This window comes from Capricornis sumatraensis, chromosome 10, assembly GCF_032405125.1.
Source record: "Capricornis sumatraensis isolate serow.1 chromosome 10, serow.2, whole genome shotgun sequence".
NCBI classification, from domain to species: Eukaryota; Metazoa; Chordata; class Mammalia; order Artiodactyla; family Bovidae; genus Capricornis; species Capricornis sumatraensis.
Window position 1 is genome coordinate 68,494,114 of NC_091078.1, and position 26,553 is coordinate 68,520,666.

A 26,553-nucleotide genomic window follows, 5' to 3' on the forward strand; every position below is an offset into this window, starting at 1 on the left:
ATAGTCACACACATATACAACAATAAGCATATTTTTATAGCATTGCTTGTAAGAGCAACAGCTCAGGAACAGTCTATATGACCAATAGTAAAGAAACTAAAACACAAAAACTCAGTGGAATTAACCATTAGAAAGAACAAGGAATCTCTGTCAGTAGCAACAGTTTTCAGGGAAAAAGTGCTACAGGAGAATAATATGATTTATTTTCTGTTACAGCAGGAGAAAATAAGAAACATGTAAACATGTAAATAAGATTTCTGGAGGAAATAACTGAGAAATAGAAAACATTTGTTTGCTCTAGGAAAGAACACTTGGAATAAGTGGAAAATTCTTGTAGGTATTGTGTGCAGTTTGAATTTCATTTTAACCATTGTGTACATTGTGTCTTCATTAAAGTGTAATACCCATTCTAGAACTTTGTTTTTTTCTGATTCCCAGTCCAGTGTTCTAGTTTGTTAATCTGCCTTCTGCAGGTGTATAGAAATACTGCCTGGTTACAGGGTAAGATCCCGTGAGACAGTCACTTTCCATGCTGTCAATTGTTCCAGGGCTCCTGGGCAGAGAGCTTATACTTCTCATCAGTGATGCTCTGAGCATGGGCTGCATTCTAGCCCCCATCGTGCTCCTGTGGTAGCATGAATAAGCAGCACCTGGAGACCCCAATTAAACAGATTCCTAAGCCCTTCTTCAAAGATTCAAAAGTCCAAATTCAGTAGATCTGAGTGAAGCCTATGAGTCTGCATCTCTAAAAAGCTCCCAGGCTGTGCTCATGCTGCTGGTCTACAGACCGCATATTGAATGTGTATGTCTGCAGCATAGGTGTAATTTGAATGTTTCAGAAGAAACTGTCCCTCAAAAAAAGTTTATCTAAGGAATCATCATCATCAATGCTTTAAGCACTTTAAGCTTTAAGTGCTTTAAGTTGGGCTGGAGGGGAAGCCGTGGAGATGGAGTTGGGTTCCACTTTGGAGGCCGTGCTAGGTAGACTTGCTATAGGCTTCTAGTATGAGCAGCTGAGTGGATAATGACGATGATGGCATTTATCGAAATGCTTGAAACAAATGAGGCGAGAGAGTGAGAACAGGTTAAGCTGCAAGTTAAGAGTTCCATTTGAGACTGACTTACTACAAAATGCCAGGAAACCACCCAGAAAAGACACTATCTAAGCAGCTGGAGACAAGTATCTGAAGCTCAGAAAGGAGGTCTGGGATTAGGGATGTAAGTGTGGAATGGCCATAATGTAGACATATTTAAAGCCATGGGGAAGAATTGAATCACACTGAAAATGTAGAGAGAAGACAGAGGAATCTGAGCAGACCATGAGGAACTTCCCCATTTAGGGATCTTAGAGAGGAGAAGCAACATTAAGGAGAATAGCAAGAAGCCTCCAGTGGGGCACCCTGAAAACTGAAAGAATGCAGCATCACAAAAGCCGTGAGAGGAGATGTGTGGAGACAAACACAGGAGGCTCTCTGCATCCGGCCCTCAGTTCCTGTCCTATCTCCCCCATCACTGAATGATGGTGAATGCTGAACGGGGACAGCATTCACTCATCACTACTGTTTACTGAGCAGTTACTCTTTGCCAGGTGCTATGCTGTGTTTGAAATATCTTAGCTCTTTGATTCTCACAAAAATCCTTTGAAGTAGCTATTATGGTGTTCCCAGTTTAGAAATAAGGACCCTAAGGCCCAGAGAGGTTAAGTAACTTTGCCATGGGTCGTGCAGCCCAGGAAATGGCAGCAGCAGAGTTTGGGTGGCGGTCTCTCTGATTCCAGGTCTAGCTCCTGATCATTGTTATTCTATCTCTCCAGGGCACTTAACATTTTCTTACATTACCTTCCTCATGTGCAAAATGAGGTTGTTGGTATAGATGATTTCTGAATTGACTTCCAACTCTCCCTTCTTTGAGTCTATGAGGTAAAAGCTAGCCAGATTTGAAAGAGGGCATGTTTGCTCACACTACGAGAACAATGGGCAAAGAAAATATTTCCTCATTTTTGTCTACGACTGATTTGTCTTTCTCACATGTTCACTTAATGTTTTATCCCAGTCTAAGAAGTAGTCCAGTGTAATACATTAGAAAGTCCTTTATAATCTCTGAGTCCTCTCTTCTTTGCTTCTCTCTAAAATGGTATCTGATAATGAGGTTTACTTGACCTTGAGGATTTATGAAAAACAGTTCTCTACCCTTACAGCTCTCTATGGTCATGTCCCCTCAGCTGCCCAGGCTGTTGGCACTGGAAGACTGGCACACACTCTCTGCTTGGTCAGGGTCCCGTAGCCCCTTGACAGTGAAATGTCTCCCTCATCCCCACTGCAGTGATCTGGCCATGACTCCAGCTTGGCACAGGAGCAACTTGGCCAGCTGTTTTGCAAGGACTATTGAATGCAGGGTCTTCTTGATTCCATTACAGAGAATTCCCCCACAAGTGCCTCAGCCAGATTCCTGTCTACTTCTGGGGCCCCTTGGTGTGGACTTAGTGTAGCTGGGAAAGCTGAGTATCATAGCCCTTCTCCTAACAGGGAGCCTGGTAAGGTTTACTCTGCTGTGGCCTCTTCCAGACCAGTATGGGCAGAGCCCTTGAGGTTCCTCAGTCATCTGTTTCTTATGCACTAAAACTATCCTTATGTATCTAGCAAAGTCAGTGTACAAATGTGGTGAACTTTAAGTTATCTTAAGTGTTCCCTGATGCTGGGAAAGATTGAAGGCGGGAGGAGAAGGGCACGACAGAGGATGAGATGGTTGGATGGCATCACTGACTCAGTGGACATGAGTTTGAGTAAGCTCTGGGAGTTGGTGATGGACAAGGAGGCCTGGCGTGCTGCAGTCCATGGCGTTGCAAAGAGTTGGACACAACTGAGTGACGGAACTAAACTGAAGTGTTCCCAGTGCTATATAAAAATGTATATGATTTGAACTTGAAATCCCAATTCTACGTCAGCTTCTGGACTGAATATTTTACAGTGGAATTTTAAAGCTAACTTAATAGGACGAACTCTCTTAAACATAACAATTACATAAAATCCCAAATTATATAAAATTCCAAATGCACAGACTTAACTCAAAACTATTAATACTTTGGGTCTTGTAAGCAGATCTATACTTTACTTGAACTCTTCTAAGTGTTGAAATAAGCCTGCCCTCTAAGGATGCTATAATTTGACCCCACGCCTTTGGGAAATTATTTGAGGTAATATGATGATGAGTAATTTTACCTTAGCCTCCTGACACAAAGCACTGTTGTCTGTCAGTGACTGTGTAAGTCAGAAGCATGTGTGGATGTATAGCCCATGGTCTGGAGTGAAGTATAATAATAACCTACCTGATAATTCTTTTTACAATGAAGTGAAGCTCACCCAAGCTGGTCACTTTGTTCATTGGTTTGAGCATATCTCTAGTGTTCTTTTGACTGGCATTCTCTTCCAACTCAATAGTCTGTGCACCAGGTAGAACAGTGCACTTTCTCATACTCTTAGAAGCTTACGGATTTTTTGAGTATCATCATGTAATGTCCAGCCTCCATCTTTCAGAACAATGAAGTAGCCATACTCTAGGAATTAACAGATCTGATTTCTAGTACAAATACTCCCAACTAGACTAAGGTCCATCTAGTCAAGGCTATGGTTTTTCCAGTGGTCATGTATGGATGTGAGAGTTGGACTGTGAAGAAAGCTGAGCACCAAAGAATTTATACTTTTGAACTGTGGTGTTGGAGAAGACTCTTGAGAGTCCCTTGGACTGCAAGGAGATCCAACCAGTCCATTCTGAAGGAGATCAGCCCTGGGATTTCTTTGGAGGGAATGATGCTGAAGCTGAAACTCCAGTACTTTGGCCACCTCATGAGAAGAGTTGACTCATTGGAAAAGACTCTGATGCTGGGAGGGACTGAGGGCAGGAGGAGAAGGGGATGACAGAGGATGAGATGGCTGGATGGCATCACGGACTCGATGGACATGAGTCTGAGTGAACTCCGGGAGTTGGTGATGGACAGGGAGGCCTGGCGTGCTGCGATTCATAAGGTCACAAAGAGTCGGACGTGACTGAGCGACTGAACTGAACTGAACTGAGTTATCAACTTATCAACCTTGGATAAGTTACTTCACCTTTTCAGGCATATATGTCTGCAGAAATCCTTTTTTTGTTCTGTTTTCTGCAACTTGCACTTTTTTGAGCGTCTACTATGTGCCAGGTCCCATACTAAGACTTTAGGTGTATCGTCTCGTGTAGTCATCATAGCCATACTTTCACCATTCTGGTTTTTAAACCCATGTTACAAGTGAGGAAACTGAAGCTTAGAGAATTCAAATAAGTCGTCCTAGGTTAGCTGTCTAGCTGGGAAATGATCTAGACTAAATTAAAAACCAGATCTGCTGACTGTGCAGCCCTTGGCCTGAACCAGTTATCAATTGCCTCCCTTGAGTATGTTGAGTCTATGAAACATAATTTACTGGTCCTTTCAGGAGAAATACCTTAATATCTGTTGAGATATTAGGGCCTGTTGCAACTGAGCCACATTTTTAAAAACACAGTCCTGCTCAGGATTTAGAATTGCTATGGAAACTATAGCTTGAAGATTTTAGGGTTTTTGTTGTCTTTTGTTTAAAGAGTATTGAATCATCTTTAATGCATGGCTCTGAAAGGCTCAGAAGGTAAGGATGTAGTCATTTTAAGCTTTTGAGCTCAGTAATTGTATAAAAAGGCCCCCAGGGAATCATGTTAACAAGCAAACCTCAACTATAGCCCCTAGCTCCACCCAGAGCATCACAGTACATTGTGTTCCACGTGGTGCTTTCAAGAGCATAGAGGATGCAGAGAGAGTTGAGGATAACAAGAGACTCATTTAACAAGATGTGCCAACAAGTTTCCAGCTGAGCTGCAGTGACATTTTTTCTTTTTCTCTCTTTAGGGCAGACAACAAACTGATGGGTATGGGATGGCTTAATTCCTGCCTGCCCTCAAGTGAATTTTAATCACATTTCTCTGTTTACTTACTGTTCATTTTTCAATAAAATAAGGTGTCCCCTTCACATTCCACCACCTGAAAGGGAAGAAATTATTTGGTGACGACAGCGATGTATTTGGCTTGCAGAAAATGTTTGCAGGCTTAGGAATTGTTCAACCTCATTTACAGACAAGGGTGAGAAATTCTACAAGGTTTATTTTGTGGTTTCAGGGGCTGTGTTTGCAGAAATAAAGCAAGACCATACATTGCCCCACAACTCAGCACTTACTGCAGAAGCTCACCTGGACCCCTGGGACTTCCAAGTGTAGTAGTTAGGAAAAAATGAAAACCAAAGCACACTCTAGCGAAGCACCCCCGTTAAACTAGGCTCTAGTTAGCTTCCAGGTAAAAGATGAGAAAGAAAAACTCAGTGAGCATTGTGTGCAAAAGACCTGGGTTCATCTGTGGCTCTCCATCTAATTTGCTGGGTAAACTTGGACAGACTATTTCGTTTCCTTCTATACGAAAGAAGATAAAAATAATACTATCTGCCTCAGAGCAATAATAGAAGAGTAGGATGGAATTCATTATTTCTCTTGCTATCTCTCTCATGTTAACGATTCGGAATACATTGGCAGAGAGAAAGAGAAATATATTACTTCCTGGATTCAATTAAAGAAGGGCTTTAGAGAATGGGCAGGATTTAGAGAGGAGTCTTTTGTAGTATTTATGTTTGGAGATAGGGATTAATCTCCTATAAGGATGTATTGTTTGCTATTAGTTCAGTTACTACAGCACTAAAGTCTTTAGTAAAATTAATGAGAGTAATAATATTGGGCTTCCCAGGTGGCGCTAGTGGTAAAGAACCCACCTGCCTATGCAGGAGACAAGAGATGCATGTTTGATCCCTGGGTTGGGAATATCCCCTGGAGGAGGGCATGACAATCCACTCCAGTATTCTTGCCTGGAGAATCCCATGGATAGAGGAGCCTGGTGGGCTATAGCAAGGAGTTGGACATGACTGAATCGACTTAGCATGCAGTAATAATATTGGCAGTAATTATAACTAGGCACGTAAGATCATGGCATCCGGTCCCATCACTTCATGGGAAATAGATGGGGAAACAGTAGAAACAGTGTCAGACTTTATTTTTTGGGGCTCCAAAATCACTGCAGATGGTGACTGCAGCCATGAAATTAAAAGACGCTTACTCCTTGGAAGGAAAGTTATGACCAACCTAGATAGCATATTCAAAAGCAGAAACATTAATTTGCCGACTAAGGTCCATCTAGTCAAGGCTATGGTTTTTCCTGTGGTCATGTATGGATGTGAGAGTTGGACTGTGAAGAAGGCTGAGCGCTGAAAAATTGATGCTTTTGAACTGTGGTGTTGGAGAAGACTCTTGAGAGTCCCTTGGACTGCAAGGAGATCCAACTAGTCCATTCTGAAGGATCAGCCCTGGGATTTCTTTGGAAGGAATGATGCTAAAGCTGAAGCTCCAGTACTTTGGCCACCTCATGCGAAGAGTTGACTCATTGGAAAAGACTCTGATGCTGGGAGGGATTGGGGGCAGGAGGAGAAGGGGACGACCGAGGATGAGATGGCTAGATGGCATCACGGACTTGATGGACGTGAGTCTGAGTGAACTCCGGGAGATGGTGATGGACAGGGAGGCCTGGCATGCTGCAATTCATGGGGTTGCAAAGAGTCGGACGCGACTGAACTGAACTGAACTGAACTGAAGCTCTCATAATGAAAAAAAAAAAAAGATCTCATTTAGCCACTAACTGAAAAATCCTTTCATGTATCAGGGTCTAAGCTAAGCTGTTTGTGTGCAATATCTTATTACAACAGCAATATAAATTGTTACTTTAGCCTCCAAGATTTCACAAAGATATCTACCTTTAGGTATTTATATCCTTGTATAGTCCCTTCTCACAGTGTATTAGCATTGGTTGTGTGACCAATAGAAAGTGAAAGAAATGATGGTATATGACTTCCAAAGCAAGCTAGACCATGAAAGACATTATGGCTTTCATCTTGTTCTTTCTGGGATCACTTAGTCTGGGGAAAGCCAGCCGCCATGTCATGAGGATGCTCAAGCAGCCCACTGGAGAGGTTCTCATGGTGAAGGATTGAAGCTGAAAGAGGAAACAGACAGAACAGGCTCCATCTTGAAAGCAGGACTCCATCTTGGGCTGGACTGTGGACTTTGAATATGCCCAGTATCTATGGAAAACCAGACCCCCAACATGGAAGAGCCCCAGGGCTTGTCCCTAGACTCTGCGTGGCCTAAAAGAATACCCTAGTTATCTGTGTAAGCAAATAGAATCATAAATTCTATTATGCTTATTGGGATATGACCGCAGGCCTGTTGATAATTGTCCACTGTCAACTACCTAGGCTTAAGGCATACAAATCCCAGGTTTAAGGTATACGAATCATGGGTTAACTTAGATTGTGTCTTTCTTTTCCTTTGTTCAGACTAGTTCCAGAGAATTTGGGGAAGTGGGTTTGAGCATGTGCACTTAGGGTATATAAGGTTTTCACAAAAACTGACCGGAGTCCTTGGCTAAGAGGAGACTCTGCCTTGGGCCTGCCAGTGTAATAAACTGCACTCAACTATCTGCATTGTCCTTCTGAGTGAGTTTGTTTCCCAGAACACATGGCTACAACAAAGCCTCTAGCCAACAGCCTTGTGAGACATCCATTGTGGAAATGGATCCTCAGCCCTTATCAAATACAACCCCAGTCTACACTTTCAACTATAGCCTCATTAGAGACCATGAGCCAGAACAACACAGCTAAGCTGTTCCAGAATTCCTGACTCTGAACCTGCCTAAGATAATATACATATTTGTTATTTTAAGTCTCCAGGGTTTGTGATCATTTTTATGTAGCACTCAGTAGCAAATGAATTTCCCTGTGACTCAGTGGTAAATAATCCATTTTCCAATGCAGGAGACGTGAGTTCAATCCTTAGGTTGGGAAGATCCCTTGGAGTTAGGAAACGGCAACATGCTCCAGTATTCTTGCCTAGGAAATCCCATGGACAGAGGAGCCTGGTGGGCTATAGTCCATGAGGTCACAAAGAATGGGACATGACTTTGCAACTAAACACCACCAACAAATAACTAATACATGATCTTTTACAGAAATGGAAACCAGAAGCTCAGAGAGGTAAATTAACTTGTCTAAAACCATAATTGTAGGAAGTGGCAAGCCAAATATTAATACAAACCCGGGCTCCAAGGCCCACTTGGCTCCAGGGCCCAGGGTCTTAGTCACTGTACTTTGTTGGCTTTTCACAGGGGAGAAAATGATTGTAAGAGCCTCTTGCTTATACTTTATACACATACCAGGAACATCCCTCCACTTAAGTTGTTATTAATTCTACATAATTGTTCTAAACATTCTTATTAACAATAAATATATAATGGCAACCCACTCCAGTGTTCTTGCATGGAGAATCCCAGGGATGGGGGACCCTGGTGGGCTGCCATCTATGGGGTCGCACAGAATCGGACATGATTGAAGTGACTTAGCAGCGGTAGCAGTAGCCACATACTATATACTTAGGCTTTTAAAGTGTTTATAAACTGGGACTATTTTCAAAATTTGGGGAGGGCTCACTCAACACATACTTATGTTACATATTTCTTATTTTGAGGCTGCATCATTTTTTTTTAACTTTTTATTTTCTATTGGAGTATAGCCAATTAACAATGTCATGACAGTTTCAGGTGGACAGCAAAGGGATTCAGCCATGCATATATATGTATCCATTCTCCCCAGTCGCTCCTCCCATTCAGGCTGCCATATAATCCTGAGCAGAATTCTGTGTGCTATACAGTAGAAGCTGCATCATTTTTCCAAATTTCATCCTAAAAACCACACTTTGTCTCCTCTGTAATCCTTTCTCCTAAGGATTCTGTTGTAAATACCCAATGTAAAACTTTAATAATTTCAGATGTCTTGAATAAGTTCAAATAAATTCAGAAATAGTAGATTATTCACAGCCTTGCTCTCTTTTGGCTGCTCCCCCCTTCTCCTTTTTTTGCCCATTTCTTATTGTTAGGTAAAAGACGACCAGGTACACCAAAAAATGTCTAACGGGCTTTAATGGTGAAGCACTCCTGGGCGGGGTTCCTGGACACGAATGGGGCAGGTCGAGGAAATCCGAGCACCAGGCCATGTTGGAAGTTTGTTTATATACACACGCTTGGAGGGATGGCTGGGCTAGTGGAAGGGGGTTTGGATAGGTTGCTGGTTCCCCACGTCGCCAGCTGATAGGTTTCTCTATGCGGCTGGGGCGGGGCGGCTTATGCAGCTGAGGCGGAGTGTGCTGTCATTGGTCCCCGGGATCCAGGAGGATCCTCTGTTAGGGACTTTTTCGCTGGCGGGAGGGAAAGGAGGGGCGGCCCATCATGGCCCCCGGGGTCCAACCTTACACTTATCCTTTTAACAATTTACTTAAAAGTCTCTAAGTTTTAGTGAAGGCATTGTTGCTAACCAGAAAACCAAAGATTGATTTGTGAACTGTAATGTTAGCATTCTAATTTACAGTAGATACCCAATGAATAAAATATCATATTCTACTCTCTATGGCATACCCTTATCTTTATGAACTTAATTAGGAAAAGTAAGTTATTTTTCAAAAACCTTCAGAGGAAAAAGCAAAAAAAGTTTGTGTTTGTTAATGATCTGAAGGAATATTTCAGTGGGGCATGTAAAACCTCTGTAGTTACTATGATCCTCTTATCTTTTACCTCCAGACAGAGCTTAGTAATATCTTAAGCATTTTCACTCTGTCAGTCATTACAGCAACTGACTATAGCACAGATTTCTATGCAGCACTTCAAAACCAATCAGCACAACCTGATAATCTGCCTCTGGCATCTTGATTAGATTCCAGAGACACTGAAGGCTCCTCAGACTGTCTGCGTACATCTAGATTTAGGTAATCTCATTCCTTTTGTGTCAGTTCTTACTAGTTGCAACTGCAAAAGGAATCCACTTTATGGTCTCTTTCCCCAAATCAGGACTTATAAGGGATCTTTGGGTCACCCTATTTTCAACTGATTACGTAAAGGACCGTCTTGTCTTCTACCAGGTCATCTCAACAATCGTCCAAAGGAACTCAGTTGTATATGGGCTTCCGTGACAACTCTGACATTTTAAGAAAAAGCTGAACTTCCATGTGAATGGGAAAAGCAGCAGGAGCCTATGTTAGAAGAATTACTCCAAAACCCTGCTGCCAAACCTATTACACATCTTGTCTGAAATCTTTACTTTATAATGGTGGTTTTTATTGAGTAAAATTGTACCAGACACTCTGTTAGTTGTGTTACATATGTTTTACATTCACTCTTCACAAAGTCTGCAAGATGAGTTGGAATGCTTGCTTTTTAAGGGAGAAAATTGAAGATTGGAAAGAAAGAAATATGTCCACAGCCACAGTTGGGGAAATTAGATGGAATTGGGAGGTTCTATGTCAGTCTGACTTCAAGAACTAGATTCTTTCACTCCACAAACCTACTTTATGCTCATTGGGCTTGCTCGAGTATTTTTAGCAGGCCAAGATACTGGTCTACTTAAAAGTAACTACTAGTTGGCGACAATTTCCCACATTGGTGTGACTCAGTATTTATTATAGTGTTTTCCTGCAGAATGACAGAAGCCTTATGAGAGAGGTAAAATTATTACCATTTTGTAAATGAGACTCCAGCTGAGTGTGAGGAGTCAGGTGGCTCTTTCAAGATACAGCAGTTATGGAGCTCAGGGGGACAAAGGAAGTAGCTCTTCTGCTCCTTTCAGAATACCGTCCTGCATCTCTTTGAGTGTCTTCCTCCTGTTTTCATTTTTTCCCTCCCTTCTTCCTCCTATTTTCAGTGTTTTTTGTTTGTTTGTTTGCTTTGTGCCTTGTCAACTGTTGATTATTGGAGTCCATCATCAGAGGCAAGAAAAGACCTGCCATTTATCACAAAGGGGTTGAGCTGAGCTCTACCAGGGTGGAGGGAGGTTGTGGACTAGGGCTGGGGTGGAGGGGTTGGAATCCTGAAGAGGACAGGCAGCCCTTCACCCTGAGCACACTTAATCCCACTTGAGTTTAAAATGAACTACATCAGAAGTAAATTTTGATTGAGAAAAGACAGAGGGACATTTCATCTATAGCACAGGCTCTTTCCTTTGGCATGGTGAAAAGGCATATTAAGAAATAACCACATGAGAACACAGGACTCTTTGCTTACACTTCTTTCTATAATTCTTACAGCCCTTTGAAGTAGATTAAATAATTCTCTTGTAAGTATAGAAATGGAGGTTCAAACAGTTTAAGTAATGTACCCTTGCCCAAGTTTGTAGACATTTAAGAGCAAAACCAGGGTTTCAACTCAAGTCTTTGTGTCTACAACCCATGCCCCCTCCACCACCCTCTGGGAATGAGAGGAAGCCTAGGCGGACCATCCATCACCTTCTCAATTTCATCATAAATTATCTCTACATAGAAACACTTTGCCCCTTCTTGAAAGGACATAGTCAAAGTAAGAGATTTTCTCTTAAACCGTGAGTTATTTTCAGAAGGTTTGTTTTAAAAGATAAGGAAGAAAGAAGAAAAGTTACAAAACTTTGTTGTGACAGAACAGTTGCATCAGAAGTACTATTTCCTATTCTTTCAAGGGAAAATCAATTATTTTGTTCAGTACATTTGAAGCGACTTTTGTACATCAAGAGCCCCTTCAGTTCTGCTTCAAATAGAGGATATCTTTTTTTCCCCCTGCTTTAGTAGAAGCAGGTGCCGATCACAGATCTTTTTAGGTCTTTAGCTTCAACTTCCTGAACCACGCACAAGCTGATTTTTGAATTCTCATAATATTCTAAATAAAATAGGTCTCCCTTGAACAGAAGGGAGCCTATTTGGATTCCCATTCAATTAATCTGTCAAGACTAGGTAATGAAGGCTTCTTGCTAGAAAACAAGGCTTGCCTGTGCGTCAGTAACTGTTGTTTCATTGTTTCCTCATCTGTCAAATTTTGTCTTGGTTGTCACATGGCAGTGTAACTTAGCATCACTTTCACTTTTCACTTTCATGTATTGGAGAAGGAAATGGCAACCCACTCCAGTGTTCTTGCCTGGAGAATCCCAGGGATGGGGGAGCCTCATGGGCTGCCGTCTATGGGGTCACACAGAGTCGGACACGACTGAAGCGACTTAGCAGCAGCAGCAGCAGCATGATATATAAATATTTCATAATTAATACTAATATATATTAATACTAATATATATTAGTATGGTATGCTATTAAGTACAACACACAGTGTTTCTCTTGCATACAGCTGGGGAAGTGGCAGCATTTAGCTAAGTTATTTTTTCACTGAAGGTCTAAAGATACTTATGTTTGAATCATCTTTGTTTGTATTAACACATTTAGGGCCTGAATTTCATGGTGGATGGATGAAAGGATGGGTGGATGAATGAAGGAATGGATGAGAGAAGAGGGAATGAGCATATTTTATGTCTCAAACACTGTTAGGAGCATTTTACAATTTATTATTGAATTACTATACTTACTGATAACTGGAACCTTAGATTTTAGCCCATAGGTAAGACTCTATTTCACCCTTCCGCGTCCACTCAGGATGTGAAATAAGGCACTCTCCTAGTGCTTTGGCACTGCAGATTTTAAGCATGTTAATTTCATTTCCAAGGAATGATCCTTAAGAAGTGGCATTTTGAAAGTTCATATAAGTTATGTACTCTGTAATGCTTCAGGAAATAGACAGCTAAATTGTAGCAACCATGATGACTTCCCCTGTCAAAATTAGCAAAGAAGATGCCAGTGCTTGTGTATGTGTGTGTGTATTCATGTGAATTGAACCATTCTTTGTCATTTCCAGAAAATAGGATGCCTATTTCCTCATACAATTGGTGAAAATAATCATATTTTACAGATTTTTTTTGAAGGCAACTGATAGTATGCAAGTCATGTTGTGAAACTTAAGATGTTTTTGTCAAAGTTGCCAATAGGGAAAAGAAAGTACCTATTACTATTATGACTGCTATTGTTATAAATTATAATAATGATAGTAGCTGTCATTTATTGAACACAGTATGTGCTAAAAATAGGGCTGAGTATTTTTCATCCATTATTTCATGTTCTACAAAAATAAAAGCTAAGGCTAAGACATTCAGGGATTCATTTAAAGTTGCACATATAAGATAAAAGGAGAAAAAGCAAAGAACAATTCCAGGATCTTCTGTGTCCTAATCTTGGGATTTGAAGTCAGGGATCTTTTAGGTGAAAGGAACTGAAAACACAACTCAGATTGGTTTATGCAAAAATGAGGATTTCTTGACTCATGTAACTGAGAAATCACAGAGACCTATATCTTTAGGTAAAGCTGTATCCAGGAGCTCAAATGATGCCTCATTCATTCCTTTCTCTTCCCCTCCCATCCTTCCCTCCCTGCCCTTTCTCATGTTTCTTGATTTGTCCGTATTTTGGCTTTGTTTTCTTATTCATTATCTTTGTTCCCCAACAAATGTATAGCCACCAGCAACTCTAAGCTAAGTCAGCCAGTGGAAATAGCATTTTACCCCAGTGGTTCCAGGAAGAAGTCCCAGAACTGAATTTTATTGGTCTGCCTTGGTTCACATGCCCATGCCTCAATGAATAATGTACTGGAGGTGGAATGCTCTGATTGGCCAGGCTTAGGTCATGAACCCAAACTCATTCTCATGGGATAGAACTACCCCTACTCAAGTCAAATGGACTAAGAAGGGAAGAGGGTTGTTTCCCCAAAGTAGAATAGTGTTTTTCTGTTGTGGTTGTTATCAGTGTGGGTAATGAATGTTGACAAAGATAACAGAAACCTACTACAACCATTTAGACACAGATAATGCCATCTCTCAGATTTGCAATAACACAAATCAGCCTCATTTAGGAGGCTGGTTGCTCAGAATCATCCTCTCAGCAGGTTATTTAACTTACTCTTTTAGAAAAAGTGTTGAAATGCTTTCAAATGGCAAAACGCATAGCTAGAAGGCATCTTGCTTATGTAAAATGACTTCTTTCTTACAACTCACTAAAGCTTCCAGAATCATGAATCTGAAAGTACCAGGACTAAGGTTAAGGTAGTTCCAGCTGGTGAACAAGCCTAAAATTGTAATTATGATGGGTATTTGGCCAGTTCTGATACGTTTAACAATAAAGATTCAAGTCATATTCAAATCTAAACCAACATAAGGACAGGACTTGTTTAAAGGGTCCAGTTAGGAACTTGTGATGAAAAGAAAATGTAAACAATTTTAAATAAAAGGTTATCTGCTTTTATACCATTTGCTTTTATGTATATTTCTTTTCCCTGAACTGGCTCACTCCTGAAACAGCTGCTTCTGGAATTTATAACAGCACATGGTTGAGGAGGGATAGGACTGGCAGCTAAACAAATGGCAGAATAATGACTAAATGGAAAAACAGCTGAGTGCTATAATTTACAGATGATATGACCACATCAAAACCAGGGAAATGAGCTCTCTCCACTTAATCGTCTCCAGCCTGCCATGTCTGGCGATGCATTCTGACTTTGCAAGCCAACTCTGCAGCATCCAAGTCCAGCCAGAAAGAAAGGGAGGAAGGAGGAAGGACCTCGCTGTCCTATTGTATTATCTGTGGTGAGGCGTCTCTGGCTTCCCCATTCAGGAGTTAAGGCAGTGGCAGTATATCTATAGAGAGACTGGCTTTGCAGCTAAAACCTTCAGCCAGAAAATAAATAAATAAAATAATAATAATAGATGCTTAATGGACAAGAATATAACTTCTGAAGTAGTAAACATTAATAACTAAAAACTGACATCCTGCAAAAAGTCAGATGAGACATCTTAAAAAAAAAATCCATGTGTCATTGTGATTTTCAGATTGAAAGCTACTGCTTTGTCACTCTTTCTTCACCTATTCCAGGGACACTTACGGCCACAGCATAATTTTTTGGTATTTAAAATGCAGGAATTATTTGTTACTTAACACTGCTAGAGCAAATGTAGCTGCCTCAAACTCCATTTTTATTCCCTATCAGGATGCTTTCTCTTTGTGTCCCTTCTGGCAATTTCCAATCATAGACAATTTTAATATTTCATGGTTGTGTCATTATGAAACTAGCAAGCCCAGCTGCTGTTTCTTGGTGAGATAACTATTTGTATGTATGTCTGAGTTGTATTTTATGCTTGTCCTAAAAGATACTATTATATTTCTTGTAAATTTCCAGCAACATTGTTAAGGCAAAATTATATACTTCCCACTTGATTTCATTTAACTTAATCCCCATAGAATTGTTAAGAGGTAGGCACTATTTCCTATCTCTCAATTCCACAGATAAGGAAGGAAAAAAGCGAGACTACCAGAGGTTAAGTAACTTGGCCAAGGTTATGTTGCAGCAACACAGACAGGATTCAAACTTGGTTCCTTCTCAAAACAAAGCCTATACATTTCCCTGTCAGATTCCCAGCAACCTCCCCTCTTTCCATTGATATTCTGAAAGCCTTCAAATTATTTCTAAACTTCCCTCAATCAAAACCTGCTCTCCGGGCTGTTTCATACTGAGATAGCAATTATTACTAGCACAATTTTTGGTGGGACTTACCTTCAAAAACAAAAACTTTATTTTGTACTGGGTTATAGCCGATTAACGATGTTGTGGTAGTTTCCGGTGAACATGAAGGGACTCAGTCATGCATATACATGTATCCATTCTCTTCCCAAATCTCCCTCCCATCCAGGCTGTGTGTGGGACTTACCTAGTTTATAACAGGCATAGTCACGTTTTAATATTGCTCAGATGTCTAAGCCATTGGTCCCCAACATGGCTGTGTATCAAAATAACTGCAGGGAGATTGATTGACGGGTTTGTTTTCAGCAGAAATGCAGCAGCCTCATCCCCGTGAGCTTGCTAACTCCATGAGGCTAGAGAGGGTCCAATTTCTAAAAGAACAAAGGTGATTCTGATACCCAACTAGGGTAGAGAACAATACATTTTAAGAGGATCAGGTTTCATTGGTAGCCTATAGCAAAAGGAAATTTGAGGAAGCTGTTGATCCAGAAGTTAACTCAATGTTGAGTACAAAAGTTGACTAATTTTTGCTCGTTCTGTGTTATTAAGTATTGTGAGCTGGTAAAGGATCTTCCTGCAATGCAGGAGACCAGGATGTGATCCCCGAGTCTGGAAGATCCCCTGGAGGAGGGCATGGCAACCCACTCCAGTATTCTTGCCTGGAGAATTCCATGGACAGAGGAGCCTGGTAGGGTACAGTCCGTGGGGTTGCAGAGTCAGACACGACTGAGCAGCTAACACTTTTTGCACTAAAGAATATTATTCTAACGATACCATTAATCACCATCAAGGTAAGAAATGTCCGTCACTGCCAAAACTTTTCTTGTATCCCTTTATTTTGTGTGTGCACATGAAGATAGATAAGAATACTTAATGTAACATCTACCCTCCTAACAAATTTCAAGTGTACAATACATTATTATAACTGTACATCTCTACAGTTGTATGGCAGATCTCTAGAACTTATTCATCTTGCATAACTATAATTTTATATCCATTGAAAAGCTTCTTATTTCTCTGTCCCTCTTATCTGGTAGCAATCAGCACTTTAGCTTCTGTTTTTATAATTATGACCATTTTGTATACCTTATGTCAGTTGAATTATACAGTATTTGTCCTTCTGTGACTGGCTTATTTCACTTATTATAATGGACTTTGAGGCCCATCCATGTTGCGGCATATGGTAGAGTTTACTTCTTTTTTAAGGCTGAATAATATTCCTGTGTGTGTGTGCATCACATTTTCTTTACTTATTCATCCACTGATGGACACTTAGGTTTTTTCCTATATTTTGGCTACTGTGAACAATGTTGCAATGAACATGAAATGGCAAATATCTCTCCAAGCTACTGATTTATTTTGGATGTATATACAGAAGTGAGTTTGCTGGATCATATGATACTTCTGTTTTTAATTTTTTGAGGAACCATCATACTGTTTTCTGGAGTGGCTACACCATTTTACATTCTACCAAATAGTGTAGAAAGTTTCCAGCTCCCATATAGACTCACCAATACCTGATGTCTATTTTCTTTTTTCTGTACTAATAGTCATCCTAACTAGTGTGTGATATTTCATTATGGTTTTGATTTGCATTTCCCTGGTGATTAGTGGTGTTGAGCACCTTTCATATACCTTTTGGCCATTTTTATGTCTTCTTTGGAGGAATGTCTATTCAAGTCATTTGTCCATTTTTAAACTGAGTTATATGGGAGTTTTTGGCTTTTGAGTTATAGTTGCTTATGTATTTTAGAAATAAACCCCTTATGTGATATATGGTTTACAGATACTTTCTCCTATTCATGGATTTCCACCTCACTCTGCTGATTGTTTTCTTAACTGTGAAAAAGCATTTTACTTTGATATAGCCCCTGTTGTCAATTATTGTTTTTGTTACCTCTGCTTATGGTGTTACATCCATAAAATCATTACCAAGATCATCAACATAAAGCTCTCACCCCATGTTTACTTCTGAGAGTTTTACAATTTCAGGTCTTGTCTTTAATCCATTTGAATTGATTCCTCTGTATGATGTAAGGCAGAGGTTCAATTTCATCCTTTTGCATGTGAATATATAACTTTTCCAACACCATTTGCTGAAGAGATGCTCCTTTCCCCATTGTGTATTCTTGGTATCCTTGTACCATCCATAGACCATATATGCATGGATTTATTTCTGGGCTCTCTATTTGGCTCTATTGGCCTATATGTCTGTCTTTATGCCAGTGCCAAACCCCCAGTATCATAGTATATCTTTGTAATTCAGTTTTAAGTCAGGACGTTTTTGAGTTGTTTGTATACAACAGCACTTTTCCATTTGTCTTTCGTAAAATACTACTTAAAACACTAAAATAGAGGCAAGGCTCCATGGCCAGTTATGTTTGAGAAATACTATATATTTTGTCTTCCTCATGGAGAGTCACAGCATTATAATTTAAAAGAATAACATACTATTATGTACGTATGATAAAATTCTGAAAAGCCTTAAAGAAATTGGGAAATTTTGAGTTTCCCAACTATGATCACTGAAGAGTTTATTCCTTTAATACCTATTAACATTCTCCATTGACTGTATTTTACAAATACACTTTGGGAGTACAGTAGTGAAGTCTTTGTGTCCCAAAGAAATTGATACAACTGTATTATAAATATTATATCCCACATTTACTTACATTGTTCTAAGTCACCTCTTTAACATGTCTAGATAATACTCTCATGGACTCTGGAAGATGAAGAAGAAAGTTGATGTGTTCTTTTCCTGTTACTCATGACCCTCCAAAGTGTTTACCTGGCATCTGCATTCACAGTCTTGAGTATCTTTCTGCCCAATGCCATAGTTTTTCCTCCTCTGAAATGACAATAGTACTACTTTCTCCAGGGAATCTTCCCAACCCGGGGATCGAACCCAGGTCTCCCGCATTGGAGGCAGACGCTTTAACCTCTGAGCCACCAGAAGTGACACGTGTTTACTAGTGCAAAGTTAGGAAGTCCAGAGAAGTTCAATAAGGAAATAAAAGTACTGAAAGCCTATACCCAGATAAAAATTATTTGTATTTCTACTGATATGCTTTGATTTTACACACATACACACACACACATAAATTTGCACACACATTCACCCATAAAGGAAATAGATAGTACTCTTACAGGCTGAAGTGTGTTCCCCAAAATTCCTATTTTGAATCCCAATGCTCAATGTGACTGTATTTGGAGACCAGGCCTTTAAACAGGGATACACACACATGGAAAAGATCATAGAAGAGCTGAATGCGAAGCGAACCATCTGCAAACCCAAGAGAGCAGCCTCAAGATAAACCAGACTAGTCTACTTTAAGGACAGCTGATTGACAACCTTAATTCTATCTGCAACCTTACTTCCATTTTTGCTAGGTAAGGTAAAATAGGCATCAGTTCAGTTCAGTCGCTCAGTCGTGTCCAACTCTTTGCGACCCCATGAATTGCAGCACGCCAGGCCTCCCTGTCTATCACCAACTCCTGGAATTCACTCAAACTCATGTCCATCGAGTCAGTGATGCCATCAGCCATCTCATCCTCTGTTGTCCCCTCTTCCTCCTGCCCCCAATCCCTCCCAGCATCAGAGTCTTTTCCAATTAGTCAACTTTTCGCATGAGGTGGCCAAAGTACTATAGTTTCAGCTTCAGCATCATTCCTTCCAAAGAACACCCAGGGCTGATCTCCTTCAGAATGGACTGGTTGGCTCTCCTTGCAGTCCAAGGGACTCTCAAGAGTCTTCTCCAACACCACAGTTCAAAAGCATCAATTCTTCAGTGCTAAGCTTTCTTCACAGTCCAACTTTCACATCCATACATGACCACTGGAAAAATCGTAGCCTTGACTAGACGGACCTTTGTTGGCAAAGTAATGTCTCAGCTTTTGAATATGCTATCTAGGTTGATCATAACTTCTCTTCCAAGGAGTAAGCTCCAAGAATTTGAATGAGGACATCCTTGGGGATTGGTGTATTATTCTGTCTATGACATTGGTATCTAAGTTGATACTGAATGAGATCCCCTAGCACGAGTATGGATAAGAAAGAAAAGCAGTTTGATGCCTGAGATTGGGGAGATAAGGTGGGACCAGCAAAGAAGACTGAGTAGAAGAAGGCAGAGAGGAAGGAGTAAAAATAAGGAAATGGGGTGGAGTCCAAGAAGCCAAATAAAGAAAACCTTTCAAGAAAGAAGGAATGCTCTGCCATTCTAATGTACTCATAGGTGGGGTAAGCAGGTGCTGAGAATGGACCATTGGCTTTGGTGTGCGCAAGCCAATGGTATCTTGGACAGAAGGTGTTTTATGGATTTTGTGGCAGTCTGTTTACCACCTTGCTCACTAACACTATTCATATAAAGAGTTTTCTAATCAACTGGATGGAGTGAAGTCTTTTATTCTTTTTAACCAATATCGTCCATCATTGTTTACATTATTCCTTCCTTATTTACACCATCCTATCTTTCTTTTCCTCTGCCAGCAAAACTTCTTTATAACATTATCTTTGCTTCCTGGCTTCTTATTCTCTCTGGTGCCCATTTTACTGAAGCTTATGTACCCACCTTTCCACCAAAATAAGTTGTAAGATTCTGAGAGTGGAAAATTGCTAAGTGTTGCTAGGGGGTTGTTAAGAAGCACATTGTGACAAAAATCAAGCTGTACCTTAGATGGAAAAGCCAAGTTGTAAGGCAAAGAGAGTGATTCGTCCTCTTGTAACTTCACAAGGTGGGAAGTTTTATCCTGATTGAGAAAAACAGCAGAAGTGTATTTCTGAGGTCTTTGCACTCCTAATGACATCTTCCTGCTTTGTAGCTGTTATTGCCATTGTCTTGCTTGTTAAAGCTGGGCTGAGGGAGGGAAGAGGATATTCCAAAGACAGGGGAGTTAGAAAGACACAACAGCTTCTCTGAGATTAACTGGGAAGGAGTATGGAAGGGCACTCTTGCTGAAGTAGCTGAATTATTGACTGCTGAGATGTAAGCAGGCAGGGAAGAGCTTTGATGCCAGGAGCCTGAGTCGTGGACCATGTGGCGGGCTCCCAGCATCTGAATTCCAGTGTGTGCTGTGATCTGTTGGGCTGAGTTCTGTCACATTCACAGTACATTTAAAATGCTCAGAAGAAAAACTCAGGGCAAAGCTCTTTCAATAACATTGCTACCTTTAATATTTACATTAAATGCTTTACAGTGTACCAAGAAATTTTGCAAAGCTAAGAAATAGAAAAATCAACTGTACAAAAAAATCAACTATACTAAAATTTTTGTTGACTTACAATATTGTATTACTTTCCAGTGTACAGTGATTTGGTATTTTTGTAGATTATTCTTCATATAAAGTTATTATAATATATTAGCTATATTCCTGTGCTTTACATTATGTTGACTTAAAAAAACTGCAGTGTGAGAGTTGTGAGTTAAGTTTTATTGGGGGCAATATGAGGACTGCAACCCTGGAGGCAGTACCTCAGTTCTCTTTGAGAAACTGCTCTGAAGACGCAGTGGGGGAAGGTCAGTATATATGTGATTTTGGTGAAGGGCGGGGAGTACATGCAATAAACATGTTTATTTTTTGGAAAGTTTCAGCTGGTCTTGTGAAACTTCTGCTAGTCATGAGAAACAGTCATCACCAAGAAGGATTTTAGTGCTTTTCTAGGTACGAGGAGGTAAAAGAATTGGTCTCATAAAGTCAGCTCCTGAGAATATCTATCTGAAGATCTGTCTAGCTAGTTCTCCTGGAGCACAGAGTGCTTCATTTCTGCTCTGCACCCTGAGCTCCTTCAGGGGGATGTGGAAGATCAGCAGCTGCCGCAGCACATGATTTAGTCCTGTAAAGAGAGACGGGAAGTGCCAATTTGTGGTTGACTATTACTTCCTTGTAACTTACTTATTTTATATCTAGCAGTTTGTATCTCTTAATCCCACTCAGCTATTGTACCCCTCCCAACCCTTTTATCTATAACCAACAGAGTTCCAGAAAAACATCTATTTCTGCTTTATTGACGATGCCAAAGCCTTTGACTGTGTGGATCACAATAAACTGGAAAATTCTGGAAGAGATGGGAATACCAGACCACCTGGCCTGCCTTTTGAGAAACCTGTATGCAGGTCAGGAGGCAACAGTTAGAACTGGACATGGAACAGACTGGTTTCAAATAGGAAAAGGAGTCAAGGCTGTATATTGTCACCCTGTTTGTTTAACTTCTATGCAGAGTACATCATGAGAAACGCTGGACTGGAAGAAGCATAGGCTGGAATCAAGATTGCCGGGAGAGATATCAATAACCTCAGATATGCAGATGACACCACTCTTATGGCAGAAAGTGAAGAGGAACTAAAAAGCCTCTTGATGAAAGTGAAAGTGGAGAGTGAACAAGTTGGCTTAAAGCTCAACATTCAGAAAATGAAGATCATGGCATCTGGTCCCATCACTCCATGGCAAATAGATGGGGAAACAGTGACATACTTTATATTTTTGGGCTCCAAAATCACTGCAGATGGTGATTGCAGCCATGAAATTAAAAGACGCTTACTCCTTGGAAGAAAAGTTATGACCAACCTAGATAGCATATTCAGAAGCAGAGACATGACTTTTCCAACAAAGGTCCATCTAGTCAAGGCTACGATTTTTCCAGTGGTCATGTATGGATGTGAGAGTTGGACTGTGAAGAAAGCTGAACGCCAAAGAATTGATGCTTTTGAACTGTGGTGTTGGAGAAGACTCTTGAGAGTCCCTTGGACTGCAAGGAGATCCAACCAGTCCATTCTAAAGGAGATCAGCCCTGGTTGTTCTTTGGAAGGAATGATGCTGAAGCTGAAACTGCAGTAATTTGACCACCTCATGCGAAGAGTTGACTCCATGGAAAAGACTCTGATGCTGGGAGGGATTGGGGGCAGGAGGAGAAGGGGACGACAGAGGATGAGATGGCTGGATGGCATCACTGGCTCGATGAACGCGAGTCTGAGTGAACTCTGGGAGTTGGTGATGGACAGGGAGGTGTGGCGTGCTCCGATTCACAGGGTTGCAAAGAGTCGGACACGACTGAGCAACTGAGCTGAACTGATGACCCAACAGTTTTCCTCCTGGTATTTGCCAAAGAGGAATGAAAGTATATGTCCACCAAATAACCTGTACACTAGTGTTTACAGCAGCTTTCTTCATTATTGCCAAAAATTAGGAAAAAATATAAGTGCCCATCAGCAAGTAGATGGTTTAATAAATTGTGGTGCATGTGTGCAACATAATATTATAAAGGAATAAAAAGGGAAAAGTTAAAACCTTCAACATTCTGGAAAAGGCAAAACTGTGGTGATAAAAAGATGATCAGGTGTTCTGGAAGCTGAGGGTATGTAGAGGGGCACCAGAGAACTTCTTGAGGTGAAGGAAATGTTCTATATTTTAATTGTAGTGGTGGTTACATGACTATACATTTTCCCCAAAACCCATCAAACCACACATTTAAAAAGGATGATTTTTGATGTGTGTAAATTATACTTCAATAGACCTGACTTTGGAGAAGGAAATGGCAACCCACTCCAGTATTCTTGCCTGGGAAATCCCGTGGACAGAGGAGCCTGGTGGGCTGCCGTTTATGGGGTCACACAGAGTTGGACACGACTGAAGTGACTTAGCAGCAGCAGACCTGACTTACGTCAGAGGGGAGACTGAATGTAAAGTAGAAGGAACTTAAGGAGACAAAAACGGGTAGGTTCTATTCTAGATAACAAACATAAAGAAAAGTGAGTCTTTTTAAAAGAAATTTCCCAAATAGGCGCCCATGGATTGTAATTCATCCTGCTGTCGGCTTTTGGTCAGCACTGTGTTCACTCACACTGTGTAGAGGTGAATGTTTTAAATGACCTGCCAATGGCTAAAACATACAGATTTCACATAAAAACCTACATTTTTTACCCTTCTTCTAAAAACCAGTCTGAAGATCTGGTGACATTGAGTGAGATTCCCATATGGAGTAACCTGGCTGAGCCAGGGGGGTGGTGGTGTGGGGGTTGCTTCTCTGCTTTGCCTGTCTGGCTCCTACAGCCATTTCTGTCTGCACATCTGGCTTTAAATCCCTAACAGCACCACTGTGCTGGTCTCTAAAGGCCACCCTGTTGAGTAAATGGAGATAGTAGATTTGGTGTGTGCGGCCAAATGCCAAGTCTTTACACCACCAGAAATCTTGAATAGAGAATTTCATTTTTAACCATTTACCTTGGTTATAAAGTACTCAGTTGTACTTAAATAGTTGTTCGTATTTAAAACATGGTTTAAGTGGTATTTTAATGTCAATGAGGCTTAATGGTATTTTAAGAATTATTATAGGGAAAGGGGAAAGCCTTTCCAGAATATCAGTGCTTAGAACTATTCTAGCTACAGGAAAAAAAACTTTCATTGGCAAATGTACCTCCTAGAAGCACCTAAAGAAATCCCAGACCTAAGGCCTAAAATCACTTGAGCAGAATTTAGTGTATACCTTGCAAAGTCCGTATTTGTCAGTGATATTCCAAGTCACAACTAGCAGTCACAATTAGAAAGGAACATTTAATTAAAAACTGTAACTTTGGATAACTGATAACACTTAAATGATGTAGGAGAAAGAAAAAAATCAGCTATCTCCCCCTTTTTTCCTTCATATGTTCCACGGTAAAGACTATCTTCTTATGGTCAAATGTTAAAGTTGAGATGTTTTAATACAGACTTGTGTAGATGAGGTTAATTTAACAGTATACAGAGAAAGGTCAGGGTTACCTTATAGTGGCTAATCATAGGAAGTGTCTAATGGAAATAAAATAGCACTTTAAGGCAGGAACGTTCCCTTCCCCTCTCCCCAGGTCACAACAGAGAGTATTTTCCTGCAGGGCCAGAGTGTTGTTTTGTGGGTGGGAAGTGAGACATTACTCCTAGGTTTTTCTTTTTTTTTTTTTTAACGTGAACTCAAGCATGCCTATGGCTATCATCACATAGCTCTATAATAATGAGGAAGTCATACATAAAAAAGGAAGAATGTTTCAGGGGAAGGCAGAGATGCTTTTGATAGATTTTTTCTGAAATCCAGAGTTTAATGTTACGACTCTTCTTATAGGGAAAAAAAGGAAAAAAGCACCTGTGGTCTGTGGACCCATCCTCATATCACACACCTTTAAAGCAAGTGATCAAATAAACTCTATAAAAATTTAAGGAACTGTCCACCTACTAACATAAATTCTGCTTTCTGGTTTAAATCCTGCTGTTTGCCCCCACAGACAACACACACCCTATGAGTATCATGAACAGTGTTGTTGTCAATAGCTGAGTTATTTTCAATAGACAAACAGATGCTCATAATTCAGTCTATCTGCTTTTTTATTATCTTTGTGACATAGTACAGAGTTACTAGGCTTCATGCAAAGATAAATGCATATATGAGCCTTGCAGTTACCCCTCTTTTTACTGGCATTTTATTTATGCTTGCATGCCAAAACACAGTATAATTTCTATCTGTCAAATGTTGCTGAGAGTCACTTCAAACCCATGGGGTAGAGGAAAACAGGAAGATACCAAGATTTGTTACCAAGATCCCATCTGGTTCGCAGAAGTCATTGCCCTTTTCCTGGTGGATAGAGAGCTGCAAACATTAAGAATAATAATTCATTAAAAAGGTCAGATTCCAAAGCTGCTCCTCTTGGAATCTGTTTGAACAGTTTAATAAACTGCTCAAAATGAAAGCGTACACAGGACTTTGTCCTGGAGTGTGAAAGATTTAGGAAAAGGAAAACGACTTAAAAGGGAAAATCCTAGCAAATAGGCCTCTCCTCAGGGAACCCTTGAGTTTTGTGCAGATCTGTCTCCTGACCTATTCCCCAGGAGTACTCATATAATTAGTTTTCCAGACAAGTGAAGGCAGCCTACGGTGCCCCTTCCTTACGACCAGTATTACCAGGTTAAGTTTAACAATGCTTCCAAGCGACCGGATTTACCAACGTAAACTGTCAAGAAGGGCTGTCTATTTCTTTTTTAAACTCCACTTCATAGTGTGAGCTGAATTGTTTACTCTTTTCTTCCTGCCACCGTCTCTTGACTCTGTGCACTTGCCTTTGGTTGAAATGCCTTTCTTATCCCATAATCTAACTTCCAGGAGACCTTCCCTGACCCCAGAGACTGAATTATGCTTTTTGTCTGGACTCCCATAGCACCCTTCAGGCATTGATTAACTTAGTCGTCTCCACCAAAATATCGCTGCTTTAGAACCATAACCATAGCATTTGATGTGTGTTTTGTCTTAGTACTTGAGTTGATGTACAGAGTAGGCAGTCTGGAGAATGGAAGAATAAAACAGAAGCCACTTCAGGAAGCTACCACATAGGTTGGTCTTTGTACAGGATCTGTGAAATTGCAGCACATGCCTGTACTTTTAACAGAGTACTTATGTCTATGCCGCATACCCACAACAACTGCTGCAGAAGTTATGTGGATAACAGAGTAGCCTGCTTACCTTGATGTTACCATTTGTAAAAGATTTCTAAAAAATTTCAGACACAAATGAAAGTACCTCATCGGACCAAGATATTTGCAACATGTTTTGATGTTTAAGAAGACACAGCCTGTAACCATTACAAATCTCTCATTTTCCATTAAGTTGAAAACATAATCATATTCCTGAATTAACAGATCAATAGTTCTGGGATAAAAGAAAAGGAGATGAAAATGTTCCTTTGTTTTTAAGTTCTCCCCATCCCATCTGGTAATCCAAAGTACTACTGAGACACAGAGAAGGAGGGATTTCTGTGGTTTTGATGCTTACTGTTGATCCATTATTTAGGAAGAGGGGACATGAGAAGGTGATCTCTTAATGCTCTTTTTCGAGTCTTTATTCCTGAGATGAAAGGGCAATGCTCGGTAGCACAAAACTTTGTATTTAAAAGCTAAGTATGACCAACAGCTAATTGTCCTCATACGTGAGTTTTATACAATTGTAGAATATTCCAGCAACACTCAGAACCTGAGGTAGAGATTGGCAAGCA